The sequence below is a fragment of the Triturus cristatus genome, chromosome 1_2 (assembly GCF_964204655.1).
Source record: "Triturus cristatus chromosome 1_2, aTriCri1.1, whole genome shotgun sequence".
NCBI lineage: Eukaryota > Metazoa > Chordata > Amphibia > Caudata > Salamandridae > Triturus > Triturus cristatus.
This window is the reverse complement of record NC_140580.1, coordinates 269,031,233-269,052,608: the sequence shown is the minus strand read 5'-3', so window position 1 is coordinate 269,052,608 and position 21,376 is coordinate 269,031,233. Positions and strand designations below refer to the sequence as shown.

Below are 21,376 nucleotides of genomic sequence, written 5' to 3'. Positions count from 1 at the left end.
GGCTCGCTAGCGGCGGGGCAGCGCTGGACTCCGATGCTGTCAGAATGCTCGGAGTCTTCAGCGCGCCCGCCGCGTCAGAGGACGCTACCATGCGCCCTCTAGTGGCGCTCGGAGGCAACCACGAGCTCGCACCAACTTCGCCGCTAGGGAAGACGAACCTCCCGCGGCTGTAGCGGACGCCGAGTAGCGGCGAAACGCTATGGGTGTAAAAACGAAAGAATCACTACGGCAAAGGAATACTTTACCAAAGAAACATACCAAGCCTCAAAGAAGCACGCCACCGGAAGTGGCGCGCGCCTATCAACCAAAAGCTCCGTGAGGGAAACAGAAAAGTCGGAACTACGCGCACACAATGGAGCACACCGCCGACAAGCCGGTAATTTGCCTAAGTTAATATCAAATAGAAAGAATACTGGCAGTGACACATAAGCGCAACATAGCAGATAAAATTTGAATAAGGAAAGAAATGATGACTTAACTCGGCTACAGCAGCGAAGAAAGAGGAAGGGCAGTCACAAACAAAGGACTATCAACCCCAAGGGGGCTGCTGATTGGTGCATTAAGGAGGACACTCTAGCCTGGGACTATCTATGATTAAACTTGTTTATTCCCTATGTTGCATGGGAATAGTAGTTTATTTGTTTTGACTTTGAAGAGCTGCAATATTAAAGTGAAGAAAGCTAAAGCATAATCCTCGCTTCCGGTCCTGACATAGAATTTGAAATTGAAGGCTAAGAATTAAGTTAGTATCCTCAGATTTATTCCTGGAAGCAGTGCAAGTGTATCAAACAGAATATAGTATGGACAATGAGTGGTCCCTCTCTGTTGTTTTATGGTACAAAATATCGAAATTGCTTAGGCCGAGGTCATCTGCTTTCAGAAATGACTTAATGGGGGTCTCTGGATTCTAATAATGATTCAGTGGAAGCCCCCAGGTTCGAATAATGATTAAGTGGGAATCCCCATTAACAGTAACGTGACTGAACTTACAATTTGGAATGACATACATACTCTCACTGCTGATTGTATACATTATTCATGTTCAACAGCTCTGGCAGTAAATCTTCAATAAAGGTGCCTGCATGCGCTTTATCAGTCGCTATATTAGCTGCATTTAAGCGCGCTGCGCTTACTATTGATTTTAAAGCTTGTTTTTTATATTTGTATTGTTTTTGTTTGGAGCCTCGTTCTATTAGCAGAACTGTCCCTGGCCTCATACTCACATTTTAATTGTGCCCCCACCGCGTTTTTTCGCGGAATTTCCTCCTGTTTGCAGCTTCTTCGTGGCGCTTGGCCGCCATCTTGGGGTGGTCTCTGCCTCCTGGGCCACTTGCTGCAGCGCTCTAGCGCTTCATGTAGCCCAGGTGAGCTTGTATTTAAAGCTCACTCCGCTAGCGCAGCGGTGACGCGCAGCGGTAGCGCCTGACTCGCGCCGGAGTCGAGCCAGAGTCTGCCCGTCTGCGCCCGTCCGCGCTAAGTACGCGTGGTACGCTGGGGACTTCTTCTTTTATTGTAAACACTGCATATATATCTGTGTGCTCGTAGCTTTTGCTCTGTTAGGATGATTAAGTATTCCGATGCCTCGCTCCGTGCCATCAGAGACACACTCCCACGCTGCTCTGCCACACCCCACCATCCGCTGTGTGGTCCGTTTCAGTGTGCTTGCAATAGATGGTCATTGGACCAGCCTGTAGGTATTCGCGAGCTCGCTACTTCTCCTGCCCCACGAGCTCCTCCTGGTCTCTCTCCGTTGCCTGGTAGTCTGGGATCTGGTCTACGATTTTTAAATCTAAATACCAGATCTCTAGTGAAACATCATCTGTCGGTGACTGATCTCATTTTGGATAAGACACCAGATCTGTTGGCCGTAACTGAAACCTGGCTACAAGATACTGATGACGCCATAGTCAATCTTGCCTGTCCTCCGGGCTATTCATGTTTTAGATCTAACCGCCATTCTAGAGGTGGAGGGATCGCCTTATTTATCAGATCCACCTTTACATGCACCTGGACGATCTTGCAGATTGCCGGATGTGAGAGTGCGCTGTTTAAGGTTTCCATCAGCCCTCAGTTCTCGCTGTCAGGGATGGTTGTCTATCGCCCTCCAGGCAGCGATGTTGCTTTTAGAGGTGCTTTTCCGGAGGCTGTGAGCTCACTGGCTAGTGGCTGTGCAAATTTTTCCATCCTGGGTGATCTAAATCTCCACTTCGACAGGTCAGAGTCTCCGGCCATCAGTGGTTTTTTGGCCGACTTAGAGGCTTTGCAGTTGACCCAGCTTATTTCTCAGCCTACACATGTGGCCGGCCACATCCTGGATCCGTTTTTTACCACTCTTTCGGATGTTCGGATCGTGGCGGTTGATCCTGTGACATGGTCTGACCACTATCTGGTGTCTGCTTGGCTTCCTCTCCCTGCCAATCCTACTATACCACCTCCCTTGCGGATACCCCGGCGCCACTGGAACAAACTTAGGCTAGAGGACCTTCACCGCATTATGGGTACTGAGCCATTAGGTCCCTTGCTGAATGCCACCTCGGGCTATGACCGGTTTTGTAACTGGATTACCAGGGCGCTGGACGTCCTGGTACCTATCATCTCCAGCAAGTCCAGTCCCCGGCAGGCCAGCCCCTGGTATGACAGCGCGCTGCGTGCACTGAAGTCCTCTTGCAGACGGGCGGAAAGGGTGTGGCGTAAGTCGTACGATGCCGATAAGAAATCCATCTACCTGGCCCTAGTTAAGCATTACCATCGAGCTATATGCAGGGCCCGGGCGGCGTTTTACGCAGCCGAATTTAGAAACAGTCCTAACCCGACTAAAACCATCTTTAAAACCGTAAAAGATTTAATGGCAAAGAGAGTCCCCCCACAGTTGGACAGTTCCATCGCCCACTGTGAAGCCTTAGCCACCTTCTTTCTGGATAAAGTCAGGAAAATCTATCTGGCGTTTCCTAGCACACTGTCTCCTGTGATCCCCTGGAGTGGCTCTAGCAGCTGCCCATCGCTGCACTCCTTTCCTACCATCTCCGATGAGGAGTTCGCAATGTGGGCTCTGCGAGTCAAGTCTGGATCGCCTGCAGACCCGGTAAGATCTGCTCTTTTTAGGGACGTTGCTTTTCAGGGACGCACTGTAGTGTGCTCCCTGATTAACCTTTCCCTAACCTCTGGCCTGGTCCCTGCCAAATGGAAGCAAGCGGTGGTTTCCCCGATCCTAAAAAAACCATCTTTGGATCCATCGAGACCTGAAAACTACCGCCCTATATCTTTGCTCCCTTGGCCGGCCAAGGTCATGGAGGCCCATGTAAATCGGGCCCTCACGGAGCATATGACCCTCGCGAATGTCCTGGATCCAACGCAGAATGGGTTTCGTGCTGGTCACAGCACGGAGACGGCCCTTCTGGCAATGGTTGAGCATTTGCGTAGTGTGCTCGATGCAGGTCAAACGGCAGCGCTTATTTTATTAGATCTGAGCGCTGCCTTTGACACGGTTTCCCATCGCATCTTGCTACACCGCCTGCAGGACATTGGCATTTGTGGTTCAGCTCTGCAGTGGTGCCGCTCCTTCCTCAGTGATCGCTCCTTCTGCGTTGCCACCCCTCCTTTCCAGTCCAAGTATCATCCTTTGGACCTGGGGGTCCCGCAGGGCTCCTCGTTGAGTCCCACGCTTTTTAATCTGTACGTGCAGCCGCTGGCTGAGGTCGTCAGGCAATGGGGCCTTACCATGGTCTCCTATGCTGACGACACTCAGTTGGCGGTTACGATCAGCGGGGATGCCAAGCGGGATGCCCTCAGGTTCCAAAGCGGACTGAGAGAGGTGGCCAGCTGGATGAATAACAACTGTCTCCAACTGAACGCGTCAAAAACAGAGGTGATGATCGTTGGAAGGGAAGCGGACCACTGGGGGGACGAATGGTGGCCTTCAGAGCTGGGATCAGCGCCGGTCCCTGTTCTGGAACTCAGGAATCTCGGAGTCTGGCTTGACCATACGCTGAGCTTTGTGACTCACACAAAGAGAGTGGCGGCCTGCTGTTTTGGGGTACTACGCGGGCTAAGACCTCTGCTGCGTTTCTTCGATGCCCCTACAAGACAGCTGGTCATTCAAGCAATGATCATCTCGCGGTTGGATTATGCCAGTTCCCTCCTATTAGGAGTAAACCAAGCCGAGATTCTTCGTCTACAACGAGTTCAGAATGCGGCGGCTAGGGCGGTGGTTGGTCTGCCTCGATCCTGTCCTACTTCTAACACCCTGCGGTCCTTGCACTGGCTCCCGATAGGTAAGCGTATTCAATTTAAGGCTCTCTGCTTGGTTTTTAAAATTCTGAGAGAGTTGGCACCCGGAATACTCAATTCATTGATCTCTCCTTATGTGCCTACCCGTTCGTTACGATCCCTTGGACAGTCCTTGGTGGTCGTCCCCCGTTTCAGACTTAGTCGGATGGGGGGTCGCTCCTTCCGTGTGAAAGCCGCATCCCTCTGGAACGCTCTCCCCTTGGAAATCCGTCTTTCGAACGACCTAATGTCTTTTCGCAGAGCTTTGAAAACCTTCTTGTTTTAATTATTTCCAGTTTCTATTTTGTTTGCTTTTTGTCACCGGTTCCAGTGTTGTGTTGTGTTTTCCTTTCCCTGCGCCAGGACGCTCCTTCGCTGGAGCAGCTGTGCGCATTAAAATGTAACTAACATAACATAACATAACATAAAGTCACTGACTTATTTGCATGCACCCAACTCTAACCCATTAAAAATAGTAATCTTTGACATACTGGTTACCCTCTATTTTTCTGTATCATCTTTCATATAAATGCCATGAGTAACAATATAAAATTATGGCATCAAAATAATAAAAAGACACAATTTTAATTTGTTTCCCAATTAGAGCCTTGTGAGAAGTTGAGGAGGTTGCCCATTTATTTGGGGAAGTATCCAGCTACAAGCTGAATTCGGATAAAACTCAGGATCTGTCTATCACTTCACATGTTCAGGATAGGAGATGGGTGAGGTCGACTGTCTACTTGGTGGTTAAGCTATCCGTGCGTATGGAGGAGATTGTGGAAAATACTTATGGGAAGTAATACCAACAAGTGGTTAATGTATTTACAAAGTGGAATCGTTTTTATTTGAGCTTGTTAGGCCGGTGTAGCCTTATTAAAATGATTGTCCTCCTGAGATACCTGTATCTCTTCTGTTGCATTCCTCTTCTTCTCCCAGCTGTATTTTTTTGATAGGATAGAGCCTTCATGGCAGAAGTTCATTTGGTGCTATAAGAAACCTCACTTTTAAGATACAGATCCTCTAGCAGCAAGGAGTATGGTGGGGTCGTTCTTCCGGCTCTGCGGTTCTATTATCTTGCTGCGTTTTTTTCTCGACTTCGTCTTTTTCTGGGCTGGGGGATGTTGGAACAGGGGCTTATGGTATCTTCAAAAACTTTTTACCTTTAGGGGATTCACTTGACCCATGTGTTGGTATTGTGGACACAGTATGTTTTAAAAAAAACTCGATTCAAGGTCCATCACATCAAATGTATTAACAATTTTTACTACACTTCTAATCTCCTTCGGATTATGAAGCTGTGCGATGATGATCGTTGCTTTCGTTGTGGGCTTGAGGGGGCAGATGTGGTTCATGTTTTCGCTTCTTGTCCTTCACTTCTTTTATTTTGGGCTTTTGTCTTCGGGAAAATTAATAGCATTACAAATGTATTGGTAGTGTGGGAAGCAAAGCTGATCATGTTGGGGCATTCACCAGCCATCCCTCAACACTTGGCAGTTTAATATTTTTTTTCTATTTCTTTGTCCAGACTTTGCCTTCAAGTGATGCCCCAGATCCCTGATCCCTGAAACTGGTAGTGAGAATTCTTGAATCTCTGCCAGTTGCAGACGCCATTGCTAGAGAACGACTAAAAACCCCTATGAAGCAGGTCTTGGGTGCTCGATCTTAGACTACGTCTTAATCAACCTTGAGAACCGAGCTAATGTTAGTGGCATGCATGTGTTGAGTAAAATGTAATTATGAGCCTCTCATAGTGTGGCTTGTACATGGGGCTAGCAGCAAGCGGACCCAGATACATGTTGAGAACCTTTATCCTGTCACAATTGAAGCAGCTAATAATCGAATAGTACACTGGAAATATGATAAATATCTAGTTGAGTTGTCTATTCTAGAATTTTTATTAAGTAGGGTGGAAGAGGTTTTCCTTGCTGTTCAGGGTGTAACAAATGAAATCATCTTGGATACCTTCCAGGCTTTGTTAACAGAGATCGAACTAATGTGGAACCCTTCCGCTTAGTTGTACTAACCAAGGCCAAGTCAATAAGACTAGATCTGCCTGGCATGATGCGGAATACTACTAGGAAAAAAGGCTAGTCTCATAGGCCCTTATCAACAGACACAGTAACAGGCAAAGGGAAATGCCCTTCCAGACCCGTAGGCCTGCTTACAAGCGACTTCTAAAAACTAAGAAATCCGGTCATCAGCGCCTGCTATGTGAGGAATTGAAGCAGGCAGCATCCAATAGTACTATTGGAAATTAGTTAATAATATCAAGAGGGATCCATCAATCAGATAAGCAACCATATTGGCCCAAAGGTCAAGGAAGATAATTTTAGCAACTTGTACAGGGTGGAAAAGGAGGGGGGCACAGGGCAACCATTAGGTCATCGTCATGAGCGCAGGATTGCTGGTCAATGTGAGATTGCTCGTCTGCACGTTTTAAGACCAGAAGTTGGGGGAGCTATCCAGTCCATGAAAAAAAGAAGATGCCTGGCCCAGATGCTGTACCCTTAGATTTATATAAGACGGACCCAACTTACTGGTCATTGGTCCTGGCAAAGGTTTTTAATGTTGCTATAAGTAGCGCTTGTATACCCACTTCCTGGCGTTCAGCAATCGTGATACCAATTCATAAAAAAGGTGGCCCAGGGAACCCATCACATTATCGCCCAATCTCCCTTTTGGATGAAGTGCGGAAAATATTGGGGAAAGTATTCGTCTATAGATTGCACAGTTTGGTGTATTCTGGCAAACTACTGACAGAGTTGCAGGTGAGCTTAAGATCAAAAGTTGGGACAGTCGAGCAGATAAGCAGCTTATACCTGGTCTGCTGCAAATATACTGTTATCTATAAATCTTTGTTAGACCTAACTTTTATTGATCTGAATTCAGCCTTTGAATTAGTCAGTCACTCTAAGTTATGGGAAGCTCTGTAACGTCTGGGGGTCACATCCACATTATTACAAGTTATAACAGCCTTGCATCAGGATAATACTGCATCTGTAAGCTATGGGAAAATGGGGCAGTGCACTTCTCCATTTCCGATTGAAAAGTGGGCAAGGCATGGATGCATATTATTACCACTAATCTTCACTTTATTTATAAATGATGTAGTGGAATACCTTCTTGAAATATCCCTTGATGTCCTTAAAGTTGCAGGTGGCAAGGTCCCTATTCCGCTATTATCCGACAACGTGGTATTAATTACCAGAACAGAGAATGCCATGCATAAACTATTGACCAGGTTTGTGGATTATTGTACTTTCAGGGCTTGGCCATTATTATTACCAAAACAAAGGCATTGGTAACACTTCCGTCCCCAGCATTAAAAAGAAGGATCATGATTAATAAAGAGCGGATTTAGGTGGTGACCCATTATGATTATCTTGGCCTTCATCTGCATAACAAATTTAACTGGAACAATTAAATCACTAAGGTAACCAATACGCTATAGCAAACTAGTCGAGCAGTGCTTAAGTTTAGATATAAGGCTGGTTCCCAGCACTCAAATATCATCCTGCAAATATACAAATAGAAGGTGGTAGCAGCTGCCTTGTATTGAGCTGAGGTATGCGGGTATGGAAAAATGGAGAAGCTCCAGGTAGCTGAAAATAACTTCTACAGATCTATGTTGAGCCTGGGATGTGGGAAGGCTAAGAGCTATTTAAAACCCGTAGAGGAGGTAAACAGGAGCACCGGTAAAGGAACATGACTGTGCACCGCCCACATAAGGAAATGGCTATGGGCTGTGGGCTTGATCACCCTATGGAAAGATCCTGGGCAGGTGGGGCCTGATACAGCAGATTTGTTTAAGGAGTGCTAACATAACTTTCTGAAGGATGCCAAGGCTGGGAATGCGTGGGCTAATAGAATCTTCTCTGGTCTAAGACTGAGGGAGGGTTTAAAGATTATCTGGCTAAAATACCGCCTAATCAAAGAAAGTGGATATATATCCTGTTTATATTAGGGATATTCCTGTGGAAATGAGCCTTTTTAGGGGACCACCGGTGTAGGGGTTCACCCTTATCTGTCCACTGGTTCTAAAACCAACAAAGAAGAGATTGGGACGGAAGCTGGAATATCAAATAACAAGTTTATTAATCTCACATGAGTGGGACTACGTCAATACAGTACCCTCAGGCCACTGTAGGAGGTAGTCCATAGAATACAGAAACCAAGGGTCTTATATACAGACTTTGTTGCAGAGTAAGCATGGAGACTCAAAATAGGAGGTACAGGCATATACAGGAATAGTTATTGACTAACATGGGCAGACAGAAATCGCTTGGTCAACAAGGTGGGAGGGGAGCTAGAACTGCTTATGTCAGTTGGAATAGCCTGACAGTTATATTCTAAAACAGGTGCATTCTAGCAGCTACAGGCCTTTCTGAGCATGCGCAGTGGTCTGGCTCAGTACTGAAGGAGTTAACTATAGTTGATGACTCAAGCAGAATAGCAAAGCAGGCAACAGTGAAGACGGAAGAAGCACATAGCTAACGAAAATGGATGCCGCAAACAAAATGGCTTCAACTTATGCTAACGGTAATTTCTGCGATTTCCACATTCCCAACAAGGTCATACGTTGTGATAAAATGGTTAAAAGAGGAGGATTCCATTTGTAATTGCTCCGTAGGTGGAGAGGATAATGTTAGAGTCGGGGATCTCTGGTTGGCGCAAGGTTGCCCTTGTGTCAAGCAGGAACCCTCTCCTCCACGTCAGGGCGCAGGATAACCCCTCGCGAATGACCCTTGCTCACCCTCTAGGTGCGTGGCGTGAGCAGCCAAGGCGATTCCTCAGGCGTTGTTGGTTAAGCACTTACAATCGTACACACAGTAAATACATCAATCCCCCCAGAAACGGACACCAGACTTGGATATATATAAAAATACGCTTCTTTATGTCAAAATAAGGATATATATCTCAGCAGACTTATCACAAGACCAATAACGTTTTCGCGATGCCACCAGGTTGTAAAGCGGGCAAATGTTCGTTGTTCGTAGCTTCAAATGGATACTTTGTAGTTCTCTTGCAAATGTTACTTGTGGTTCCAGTACTCACAGAGATCGACTCCTGCGAACGGGGAAATAAGGCGTTGCGGGCCCCGAGCCCGATGCTGGAACTTCCTTAGTGATGTGGAGAGTCGGCACAGGTCGGTGCGACTCTCGGCTTCAGACGTGTTCTTGGGTCCTCAATCAGCAGGTGTGGGCACGTAGGCAGGCGCGGCCAGCGACCCTTTAGCACGGCGGTGCAGGAGGGTCTCCACAGCGGGGGCGGCGCGGCCTGAGGTGTCCGGGGATAGCGAAGCGGGGTCACAGGGCACAGTCAGTGCAGCTGGATGACCCGGCGTAGATCACAGTCGTCGGACGGCTTCCGGCAGGAGGGGTGATAGCGCGTTCAGCGCACTCCAATGGCAGGCGGTGACAGGGGTGCAGGCGGCCTGGCCCGGGGACAGAGAGCGGCTCCGGACGGAGCGGGGCTCTCACGGGATTGCGGCAGGCGAGCTCCTGTGTGTCACGGCCCTAGGAGGGGCGATGAGGGGCGCAGTCTCTTTTCCAGCGGGATGCCCACACGGCTCGAATTGGAGGATGAGCAAGAAGCACAGAGAACCCACTGTTCCTGGGGTTCAGTTCAGGGGGCAAGCTCAGATCAAGCCCTTGGAGAATGTTCAAGCACAAAGTAGCAAAGTCTTTTCAGTAAGTCTCTTCCTCTCCTTTCTCAGCAAGGCAAGCAGCAGGCCAGCTCCTCCAGCGTCTTCTTCTCCTTCTAGTCGGGCAGAGGTTCTTTGTGGTAAACAGGATTCTGATTTCTTAGGAGCCAGGCTCCTACTTTTATACCATGGTTCTTTTGTTCTTTAGCGCCAGGGGGCCTAGGCCTGGCTCAGTCCAGTTCTGGAGCACTTTGTTATGGTGACTCTGCTCTTTCCTTTCAGCAGCAGGGCAGAGACATCAGCCGCCCCACAGGGGGTGGCGCCGGCTTTGTGGTGGCAGAGCACAGGTCTATTCAAGAGTCAAGGTGTACTCCTCCCACCCATCCAGGTGTAATCTCTCTACCCACCACCTGGCAGCCAACCTGTCTCTGGGGATTCCCCAACCCTGCTCCTCACTGTTGCCAGGCAGAACACATACACACAGCAGAGGCGGACTGAGATGGTCAGGTCAGTAAATACTAACTTTCTAAAAGTAGTATTTACAAACCCAGGATATTAAAATAAACTTGACTACAAGAAGTATTTTATTATTCTGAGTTCAGGCATACTAAACTTGACACTTCTACCATGCTCTCTGAGTCCACTGGGGTCACAGCGTCGGCGTGATCCCGGCAGCCCATCCTGGCCTATGGAGAGCAGGTAGCCTTCAATAGTGAAGAACGAAAATGGCTGTAATTCACTACTAAGACATGCCACACACATCAGGGCATGTCCTACCTTATGCCTACAATGCACCCTGCCCTTGGGCCTACCAGAGGGGTGGCTAATATGTAGGTAAGGGAAGGTTTAGGGACTGGCAAGTGGGGGCACTTGCGCAGTCAGCGCGACGGTCCCGGACCGCGCACAGGGTCTGCGGTGGCAGACCCTAGACACACTTTACAAAGCCGCTTCCGTGGGTGGCGCAACCAGCGCTGCAAGCCCACCAGCAGCATTGGCATTCACAAGCCCTGGCACCCCTGGTGCACTCTACTGGGGACTGACAGTGAATCCAATCAACCAATCATGAACATCAATTACAGGTACACTTTACTTAGGGAGCACTTGCACTGCGGCACGGATTAGCCGTGGCGCAGTGCCCTGAGCGGACAACACCAGCAAAACAGTCGAGGCACACCATCAAAAAGTGGAAGGGAAACTCACGCCAAGGTGCCAGGTCTAACACGTGTCCCCTCCAGCTGAAATGTGGGGAGAACTACCCTTGCCCAGGGGGTTCCTCGTCACTAAGGCGGAAATACCTGGACAGACCGTCAGCGTTGGCGTGATCTGTACCAGGACGGTGTTCCACCGTAAAGTCCATACCCTGTAGGGAGATGGACCACCTCAACAGCTTCGGGTTTTCACCCCTCATTTGCATCAACCATCTGAGGGGCCTGTGGTCTGTCTGAACCCGGAAGTGAGACCCAAACAAGTAGGGTCTTAGCTTCTTCAGCGCCCAGACCACAGCAAATGCTTCTCGCTCAATTGCACTCCACCTACTTTCCCGTGGAAGTAACCTCCTACTGATGAAGGCTACGGGTTGGTCCCAGCCCTCCTCAGTCATCTGTGAAAGAACAGCCCCTACACCATGCTCTGAAGCGTCTGTCTGCACTAGGAATTCCCTGGAGAAGTCAGGGGCCAAAAGCACGGGCGCCGTGCACATGGCAGTCTTCAGGGTGTCGAAAGCTTTCTGACAGGTGTCAGTCCAAATCACGTTCCTGGGCTGCTTCTTGGAAGTCAGCTCTGTCAAGGGGGCAACAATCGTTCCATAGCCCTTGACAAACCTCCTGTAGTACCCAGTGAGCCCCAGGAAGGCCCTCACTGCGGTCTGCGTCTTGGGGGGTTCCCAAGCCAGGATGGTCTCAATTTTGGGTTGCAAGGGTGCCACCTTGCCACTCCCCACTTGGTGTCCCAAGTACACCACGGAACCCTGCCCGATCTGGCACTTGCTTGCCTTGATCGTGAGGCCTGCTCGGCGCAGCGCCATCAACACTTCCCAGAGGTGGCGCAGGTGTTCGGGCCAGGTGGCACTGAACACTGCGATGTCATCCAGGTAGGCGGCACTGAACGCATCCAGCCCAACCAGTACCTGGTTGACCAACCTCTGAAAGGTGGCAGGGGCATTCTTCATCCCAAATGGCATGACTCGGAACTGGAAGTGCCCATCTGGTGTAGAGAATGCTGACCTCTCTTTGGCCCCATCGGTCAAGGCGATCTGCCAGTACCCAGACGTTAAATCAAACGTGCTGAGGAACCGGGCAGCCCCCAGCCGATCAATGAGCTCATCAGCTCTGGGGATGGGGTGCGCGTCAGTCTTCGTGACTGAATTGAGTCCTCTGTAGTCCACACAGAACCGGAGTTCAGGTGTGGCTCCCGGCGCAGCAGCCTTTGGGACCAAGACCACGGGGCTGGACCAAGGACTGCTGGAGGACTCAACCACCCCTAGCGCAAGCATTTTGGAGACCTCCTCCTTAATGCAAGCTCTGACCCTGTCAGTTACCCTGTAAGCCTTGTGCTTTACAGGTAAGCTGTCTCCTGTGTCCACATCATGGACGCACCAATCTGTGACACCAGGAACCAGGGAGAATCGGTCGGAAAACTGTCCCAGCAAGTGGCGGCAATCTTCCTGTTGTTCGGGCGTCAGGGTGGGTGAGAGGTTAACTCCATCCACTGACCCATCTTTCTCAGAGGCCACTAAGAGGTCAGGAAGAGGCTCGGTTTCCTCTTCCATTCCATCATCAGTGGCCAGCAGCATGCCCACTTCGGTCCTCTCTAAGTGGGGCTTAAGGCGGTTAACATGTAGGACCCTCAAAGGGTTCCTGGGAGTCTGCATGTCCACCAAGTAGGTGATAGGACTTTTGCGCTCCACAACCTCAAATGGACCTGTCCACTTATCCTGAAGTGCACACGGCTCCACTGGGGCCAAGACCCACACCTTTTGTCCAGGTTGAAGCTCTACCAGAGTGGCATTCCGGTCGTACCACCGCTTCATCTCCTCCTGGCTGGCTTCCAGATTTGCCTCAGCAAGTTGCCTGAAACGCCGAGTCTGGTTTCGGAAGGCCAGCATGTAACTATATACATTCTGGGGAGGTTTCCTGGGAGATTGCTCCCAGCCTTCCTTTACCAAACTCAGAGGTCCTCTTACCGGGTGACCATACAGAAGCTCAAAGGGGCTGAACCCTAGAGACTTCTGTGGCACCTCTCGGTAAGCGAAGAGCAGGCATGGCAAGAGGACGTCCCACTTACGCCTCATTGGACCGTCCAGGCCCATGATCATGCCTTTGAGGGTTCGGTTGAATCTCTCAACCAACCCATTTCCTTGGGGATGGTAAGGAGTGGTGAACTTGTAAGTTACCCCACACTCCTTCCACAGGGATTTCATATATGTGGATATGAAATTGGTCCCCCTGTCGCTCACCACCTCTAGAGGGAATCCCACTCGGGAGAAAATTCCCATCAGTGCCCGTCCCACCACGGGGGCCGTCACTGTCCTCAGAGGGATGGCTTCAGGGTACCGGGTGGCATGGTCCACCAAGACCAGGATGAACCTGTTGCCCAGGGCTGTCTTGGGGTCCAGAGGCCCCACAATATCAATACCCACTCGTTGGAATGACGTACCGACCACAGGGAAAGGTTGCAGAGGAGCCTTATGCTTCCCTCCGCTCTTACCACTTGCCTGGCAAGTCTGACAGGTTCTGCAGTAGGAATCTGAATTCTTATGCATTTGGGGCCAGTAAAAGTGGGTGACAAGCCTGTCATAGGTCTTGTCCATCCCCAAATGTCCTGCTAAAGGCACATCGTGAGCCAGCCCCAGTAGGAAGGTTCTGAACTTCTGGGGTACCACCAGCACACGGGCTGACCCAGGTTCAGCAGCCTCAGGCTCGGAATACAGGAGGTCACTCTCCCAGTACACGTAGTGTGTTTTGGCCTGAACACCATTGGCCTGGTCTGCAGCCTGTTGCCGCATACCCACGAGAGAAGGGCATTCTTTCTGCTCCCTGCAGAATTCCTCCCTGGAGGGACCTCCTTCTTGCTGCCAATGGGTCAGCTCAGGCAAGTCTCCCAGTTCGGCGATCTGTTCCCCGGTAGGCTCCAGAGCATCCCCCTCCGGGTCTGCTTCCTCCTGGGCCGTGGGAACTTCGGGGGCCGGTTTCCCGCGCCTCCTGCGCCTTCTCCCTAAGGCCGGTTCCTGGACCTCTCCCTCAGGCTCCAGGACCCTCTCAACACCCCTACTGGCTGCCATGGACCGGGTGGTCACGCACGCCCAGTCGGGTAGACCCACCATCCTCAGATGCGTGGTCTTCTCCACCTTTTCCCAAGGGGAGCTCTCCAGGTCGTTCCCTAGCAGACAATCTACAGGCATGTCAGTTCTCACAGCGACTTGTAGAGTACCAGAGACCTCCCCCCACTCAAAGGGAACTTGAGCCATTGGACAACGACTCTCTACGTTGTCAGCATTGACAACCCTACAGTAGGCCTTGGGTACAATTTGCTCTTGAGACACCAGGTGTTGCCTCACCGAGGTCACGCTGGCTCCTGTATCTCTAAGAGCCTCAACCTTCTTTCCATTTATGGTCACCACCTGCCCATATTTCTTAGTGTTAGAGGGCAGGTAGGTTACAGGGACCATCTCACTGTCTCCTAGCGAGACTAGGGTCATCTGCCCGGGACCCCCACCCTCCTGGACTGCTACTTCCTCCCCAAAGTTAACACTAGCTACTTGCCGGGGGGGAGCACCAGTGGGTGCGGTCTTACCAAACAGGCGACACTTAGGATCAGAGGCAATGTGACCCGGGTCACCACACCTATAACAATTGAAGGGCCCCTTTGGAACAGGTCTACCTGTCGGGGCCCCGTTCTGCTGCGGGGGTGGGGGAGGCTGAGAACCCTTCTGCTGGTTCCCTTGGGGATTACTTTGGGGGCCTTTTTGGAACCCTTTCTGTTTACCCCTGTCCCCCCCACTCTTCTGCTGGGGACCCTGCCCACCTTTGGCGGAGTCTCCCACTTGACCCTTGTGGACCCTGGTGCTGAGCCAGCGGTCCGCCTCCTCAGCAAGCTTCCTCGGGTTGGACAGCTTGCTATCAATCAGGTGCTGGCGTAGCTCAGGAAAACATTGACTGGACAAGTGCTCCCATGCAATTAAATCAAGCAGCCCTTGATAATCATTCACTTTGCTACCCTTCACCCAACCATCCAGCGCTCTGCAGAAAAAGGTCACATACTCCACATACGTACTCTCAGGGATCTTCTTCGTCTCCCTGAACCGCTGTCTATATAGCTCCGGAGTTAACCCATACCTGGTCATTAAAGCTTCCTTCATATGGGGGTATGAGGTTTGGAGATCTAAGGGTAAATCTAACAGTGTGTCACGCCCTTCAGCTGTGGTAAATAAAAATACCGGACTGAATTTCATACGGAATCTTAAAATAAAGTAAATAGCTCAAAATAACAAGAGGCAGAATCCGTGGTATAAGAGGTTTTCTAATGGGCTTTATTCCATTCAAAATGGCCGACTCGAGTCGCGGCCTTCAGGTTCCGTCACCACGAGGGTTCAGGAAGTGAAGTACAATAATTTATTAACAGACATGTATTTTTATAATAAGTACATTACAATGAAACGAATGTAGAAGGCGTAACATTTGATAAGAAAAGTGACAAAACAGTGACATAATCGAAACTAGGCGTAATAAGGAATAAAAGAAACATGATTGGTTAGAATTATCAGACATAGGTGGATCTATAAGATAATACTTGGCATAGATGCGCGCGCGGCAGCATGACGTGTAATTGACGTGCAACTAGGGGGTGAAGGGGACTTGACATTTAGCTCTACATGTGGAGACGAGAAGTCTGGGGTCAAGTCAACCTAATCCCAAATCATATCTAACATCCTATGTTTAAAGAACTATGTTATCCACAAGGAAGAGACTCTCGGACAGAATCTATTCTATACTGACTGTGTACGTGTACAAGCGTCTAAGTGTCTATATGAGAAGCGAGGGATAGAAAACTTTCCATGGCAACAGGGCTATGAATCACTTGCAGGAGGACGGAAAGGCTGAGTCCTTTGCTTGTGAGCTAAAGGAAATGTTTACCTAAATCACTGGACAGGAATGCATCGGCTGGAGAGCAAAATAGATAATTCGAAGGTGAAATACAACTTCTTGGCAGACAGGCGAAAACTGGCCGAGGCAGGCACCGTTAGCTGCACAGGGAGTAGGACAAAGTTCATGGATACAAATGCGAGCTCAAGCTGAAGCTGTCAGAGACAGAGAGCAGGGAAAGGCTTTGAGGACAGAATCGGGCCTACTCGCCTGAACTGTAAAAATGAAGTAACTTAGCCATATAAAGTCGGTGGCCTTTCATACTTAGGAATCGAATATCCAGCCCTGTGATGGCGGATCTGACAGAGAACATGTCGACGGTAGACACACATATGTTTGCGTCTTAGAAACTGGAACTGGAGGGAACATACATGTACTTGTAACATGCATATAGAACCGTTGGGGTCCAAGATAGGGGACATAACTGATCAGGAAAAATCCACATTTCCACATTCCCTCCTTGTCCCCTTCTTGCCCTTCACGAGACATCAATCTTCATCATTCCATCGATTTGCTCATGGAGCATCATTTCTTCTTCCTTCTTCTTCCGGTATTTTGAACGGGACCTGTGATGTGGAATGCATGATGTGGCACACAGACCACAAATCGCTGGTCCACCTTGTAGGCATAAACAACAACTGAAGAGCATAAGAAGGCCAATACCTAGGAAGGATAGAACTCTCCATCCCCAGGCTGATATCACACTCCAAAACCACCCGGACCACGTCCAAGTGCCTGGATTTTCGTGTATCTGGCTTACAATCTTATGAAGGCGTGTTATAGCTTTATATACGGATGGCGAATTTTCTGGTATGAATATGCAGCAGCTGGATCCGATGACCCTGCAAGCTCCGCCCCTATCGGCCAGGATGACGTCAAGGACAAGACGATTCTGGAGAACAACAATTCTCATCACTGTTTGTTCCTCTGTCAGATTGCCTAGGGCGGCTATAGTCTCGTTTACTACAGCTTCAAGAGTCTTGGTGAGTCTGCGTATCAGCTTACTATTTGATATTGTACCTATATAGGGAAAGATACCTTTATTGAAATCTACATACTTGTCCCATGCCGTCTCAGTATAATCGACAACTGGGAGATCTCTTTGCTCTCTATTGTGTACTAAATGAACATTTCGATAATAATCAGGGGGAGCTAGGAAAACAGGTGGCAAAAGGAATGCTATGTAACAGGTACCATCCCAATCTAGAGGCAGACGTATATATGCCGTCTGACCACATATGAAGTAAGAATGGCGAGAAGCTCTAAATGAAGATTTACCTTGATCACTATATTCTACTGTAGTAACGCATTGGCTATGGCCCATATGTATGGAACCAACTTTTCTTACACATAATTCACCCTTAACTGGAAATACTGACATAGTGGGCAGAATTAGTTCAACTTCGGATTTGACATTCAGAATCATAAGATTAGGCGTAAAATTACCTAATTTATACACTTCATTTTCTAAATCAGTTCCTGTTCTACTGGGGTGACCCTCTTTATTAGGGTGACAGACTTTGAATAAAACTAGATTCAGATTTCCCCATATCCAATGTTGTTGATAAACTGCTGTGTCTGGGTCTATGGAATTTAATAAACTAAACCATGCTCCACAGGAGCCATTGTGTGTGAATGGATGTGGGAAGAAAGGCAGAACTCCTTTGTTATTCTGATAAGGAGGAAGTCGGCCACACACCCAACAATTGGTCGCATTACTAGTCTGATGGGAATGATGTAACATACTAATGAAGGTGTTATTGCGCAGCGCAAGTCTATAAGATAATTCATGTGGCGGTAGGTCACTAAAAGAATGTTCTGCAGCAACATTATAAACATGTCTAGAGATAGGATGATATATGTGCAAAATCATACTCGTAATAATTACTAAAATACTCAATAAAAACAAAATTAATAATGTCCTCATACAGTAGTTACGCAGTGATTTACAATACGCATGTCGTTTCATTATGATTCTGGACTCTACATGATTCAGACCTAAGGGGTACATGTCGGGACAGATTCAACCGCTTCACCTTGGAGAGGACTTAAACAATCAAATCGTCCGACAGTTTAGATCTGGACCTGAGTTTCTGTTTATAGAGTTCGGTGCTACTGGCCTCAGCCAAAGGTAGCTTTGAGTCAATGGGGGAAGACACACGGGCAGTACTGTCTGTGTCAGGAGGAAGTCCATGAAATTTTTTGACGTGACTTGAATGAATCCACCCTTTTCGTCCCTCGATCTTCACGGCTGTTCTTGTGGTCAACAGGACCAACTTGGGTGCTTTCCACCTGGGCTCCAATTGACTTTTCCTGTCGAAGTTTCTCACAAAGACAAGATTACCCGGAACAACGTCATGGGGTTTCGCCTCAGTGTTGTCGGGAAAAGCTGCAGCTACCTGTGAACGAGAAGATTGTAGTGCAGACATCAAGGAAGCCAAGTAATCTGTCAGCATGTTACAGTCAACATCAGTTATTTTACGTGGTATAGGCGTCCCCCACATATTCGGCGGTCTACCGAAGATCACCTCATACGGGGATAGCCCTGTTCTAGAGTGTGCTACCATTCTCATGTAAAAGAGTGCAACTGGTAATGCTACTATCCAGTCGACACCTTTCTCTCTACATATTTTGGACAGTCTGATTTTCAGTGTCTGGTTATGTCTTTCTACTAGACCTGCTGCTTCGGGGTGTCGGACACAGTGGAATTTCCACTGATATCCCAACAAGAGTGAGACATGTTTCATTAATTCGGATGAGAAAGGCTGACCGTTATCTGAATATACAACACGTGGTAAACCGTACCGTGGGAAGAATTCTCGAACTAGCTGCTTGGCAGTAGTCGGGGCAGTGTAATCTGATACGGGATACGCCTCTGTCCAACGGGAGAGAGCGCAGACAACTACGAGGACATATTTGAATCCTCGACAACGTTCCATCTGAATATAATCCATCTGGAGGACTTCAAAAGGATGGTCAGGAGGCTGAAATCCACCCTGCTCTACGGGAACACTCTTTCCTGGATTAAACTGACAACATATCATACAGGTACGAACTTTTTGTTTAGCTGCTGCTCGTAAATGTTTGTTGAACCAAATGTGCTGAATGCTGTCTAGCATAGCCTTCTCTCCTAAATGTGCTGGACTGTGAACTGTAGCTATAATGGCTTGAACCATGGAATCAGGGAGAAACCATACAGATTTCTCCTTCGTCATCCACCCTTGATCTGTCTGGATCCCTCCTAGTTCCGTCCACTTCTTTATTTCTTCTGCTGTGGCATGTGTCTGTATGTCAATTACGTCAAGTGCGGGATCCTTAATTGTCATACACTGTGTTGGTATCTGAACTATTGGCTTTGTCATGTCTAATGTGCGATTCTGAGCAGTCTGTTTAGCTGTTCTATCAGCTAAATCATTGCCTTGAGAAATGGTATCAGTAACCTTCGTGTGTGCTTTACATTTCATAATCGATATAGCAGTGGGTAGATGTATTGCGTCTAACAAGGCATGAATGAGGGGCCCGTGCTGAATGTGGGCACCATGGGACGTTAAATAACCTCTCTCTCGCCATAGCACGCCGAAGTCGTGTACAACTCCGAATGCATAACGTGAGTCAGTGTATACATTAACTTTCTTATTTGTGGCTTGAATACAGGCTTGCGTTAGAGCAATAAGTTCTGCTGCTTGGGCTGACAGAGTATCTATACAATGTGTCTCAATAACTTCAGTGTCTGTTGTGACTGCATACGCGGCCACTAAATCTCCTGTACTTGCTCTCATGCATGATCCGTCTACATACAACGTCAGGTCTGGATCTAACAATGGAACGTCTGTCAAGTCTTGTCTAGGTTTCGTCTTTATTTCAACGATTTCAACACAATCATGAGCTAGTGGGTCTGTTCCAATTACAGGTAATAGTGTAGCAGGATTCAATGTATTACACCGTCGGATCTCTATGTGTGGTTGAAACAATGTCAGTTCATAACCGGTAAGTCTTGCTATGGTCAAGTGTTGTGTTTGTGTTCGGTTCACAAGAACCTCTACTGCATGTGGTACTTGAACTGTCAATGGGTGTCCTAATACTATGGCATCGCTTTGTCTGATTGCTAAAGCTGTCGCTGCCACTGATTTCAGGCATGCAGGCAAAGCCTGAGCTACGGGATCTAATGTACTGGAAAAATAAGCACATGGCTTGCATGATCCTGCTTGATCCTGAGTGAGTACTGACAAGGCAGTACCTTCGCGTTCTGTAACAAAGAGTGTAAAAGGTTTGCTATAACATGGTGTTGCTAAAACAGGTGCTTGACATAAAGCTTCCTTTAGGCTTTCAAAAGCTTGTGTATGTTCCTGAGTCCAAGGGAGAACAGTCGATGTGGCTGCCTCCTGTGTGGTTAACTGAATGAGTGGTTTTGCTAGAAATGCGTACTGAGGGATCCACTGCCTACAATATGAAGTGAGGCCTATGAAAGCCCGCACCTCCTTTTGTGTCTGGGGTATTGACATGTTAGCAATTAACTGGATGCGATCTGGTGTAAGCTGCCTTCCCTCCTTGGACAGCGAGTGACCAAGATAAATAACTCGCTGAACACAGAATTGCAGCTTAGAAGGGGACACCTTGTGCCCCTTGTCGGCTAGGAAATGTAAAACTGTCAGAGAAGCTTTTTCACATTCTGGCTCGCTTCTCGCGGTGATCAGCAGATCATCGACATATTGAAGCAGTGCAGTATTGACTGGCATGTGGATACTGTCAAGTTCTCGTTTCAGTGCTTGGCTGTAGATGCTGGGGCTTTCTGTAAATCCTTGAGGAGCGCGTGAGAATTTAAAGCTGCGCCCATTTAAACTGAATCCGAACAAGTATTGGCTTTCCGGATCTATTGGGACGCTGAAAAAGGCATTCTTGAGATCAATTACAGTAAAGAATGTTGCTTCGGAATCAATTGCTGTCAACAATGATGATATATCAGGGACCACAGGGAATTGTGGTACAATACACTTGTTTAGTTCACGCAAATCAATAACCAATCGGTACACTGGTGGGGCAGTAGGATCAGTTCGTTTAAGAATCGGAATTATCGGTGAATTACATACATTGGAGTCTGTTTCTACAACTACTCCCTGGGCAATTAGCTCATCAATGATTTTCAACAAAGCCACTACAGCATCATGCGGTAACTTGTATTGTCGCATTCGTGGTAGTACCACTCCTGCTTTCAATGTAACTCGATAGGGTGTAATGTTCATGCAGCCAACATCCGTAGGGCCTTGTGCCCATAGATGTACTGGTAAAGTCTGTAGTCGGGGATCCATGTCTCTAGACACATAGTGAC

The 21,376-nt window shown here is 48.3% G+C and overlaps 1 long non-coding RNA gene across 1 annotated transcript in view; it reads left to right on the top strand.

Annotated features, from left to right (window-relative positions):
- The window catches only part of LOC146867145 (uncharacterized), a 1,035,764-nt gene that overhangs the window by 160,176 nt on the left and 854,212 nt on the right, over positions 1-21,376 (top strand). The gene's annotated exons all lie outside the window — the stretch shown is intronic.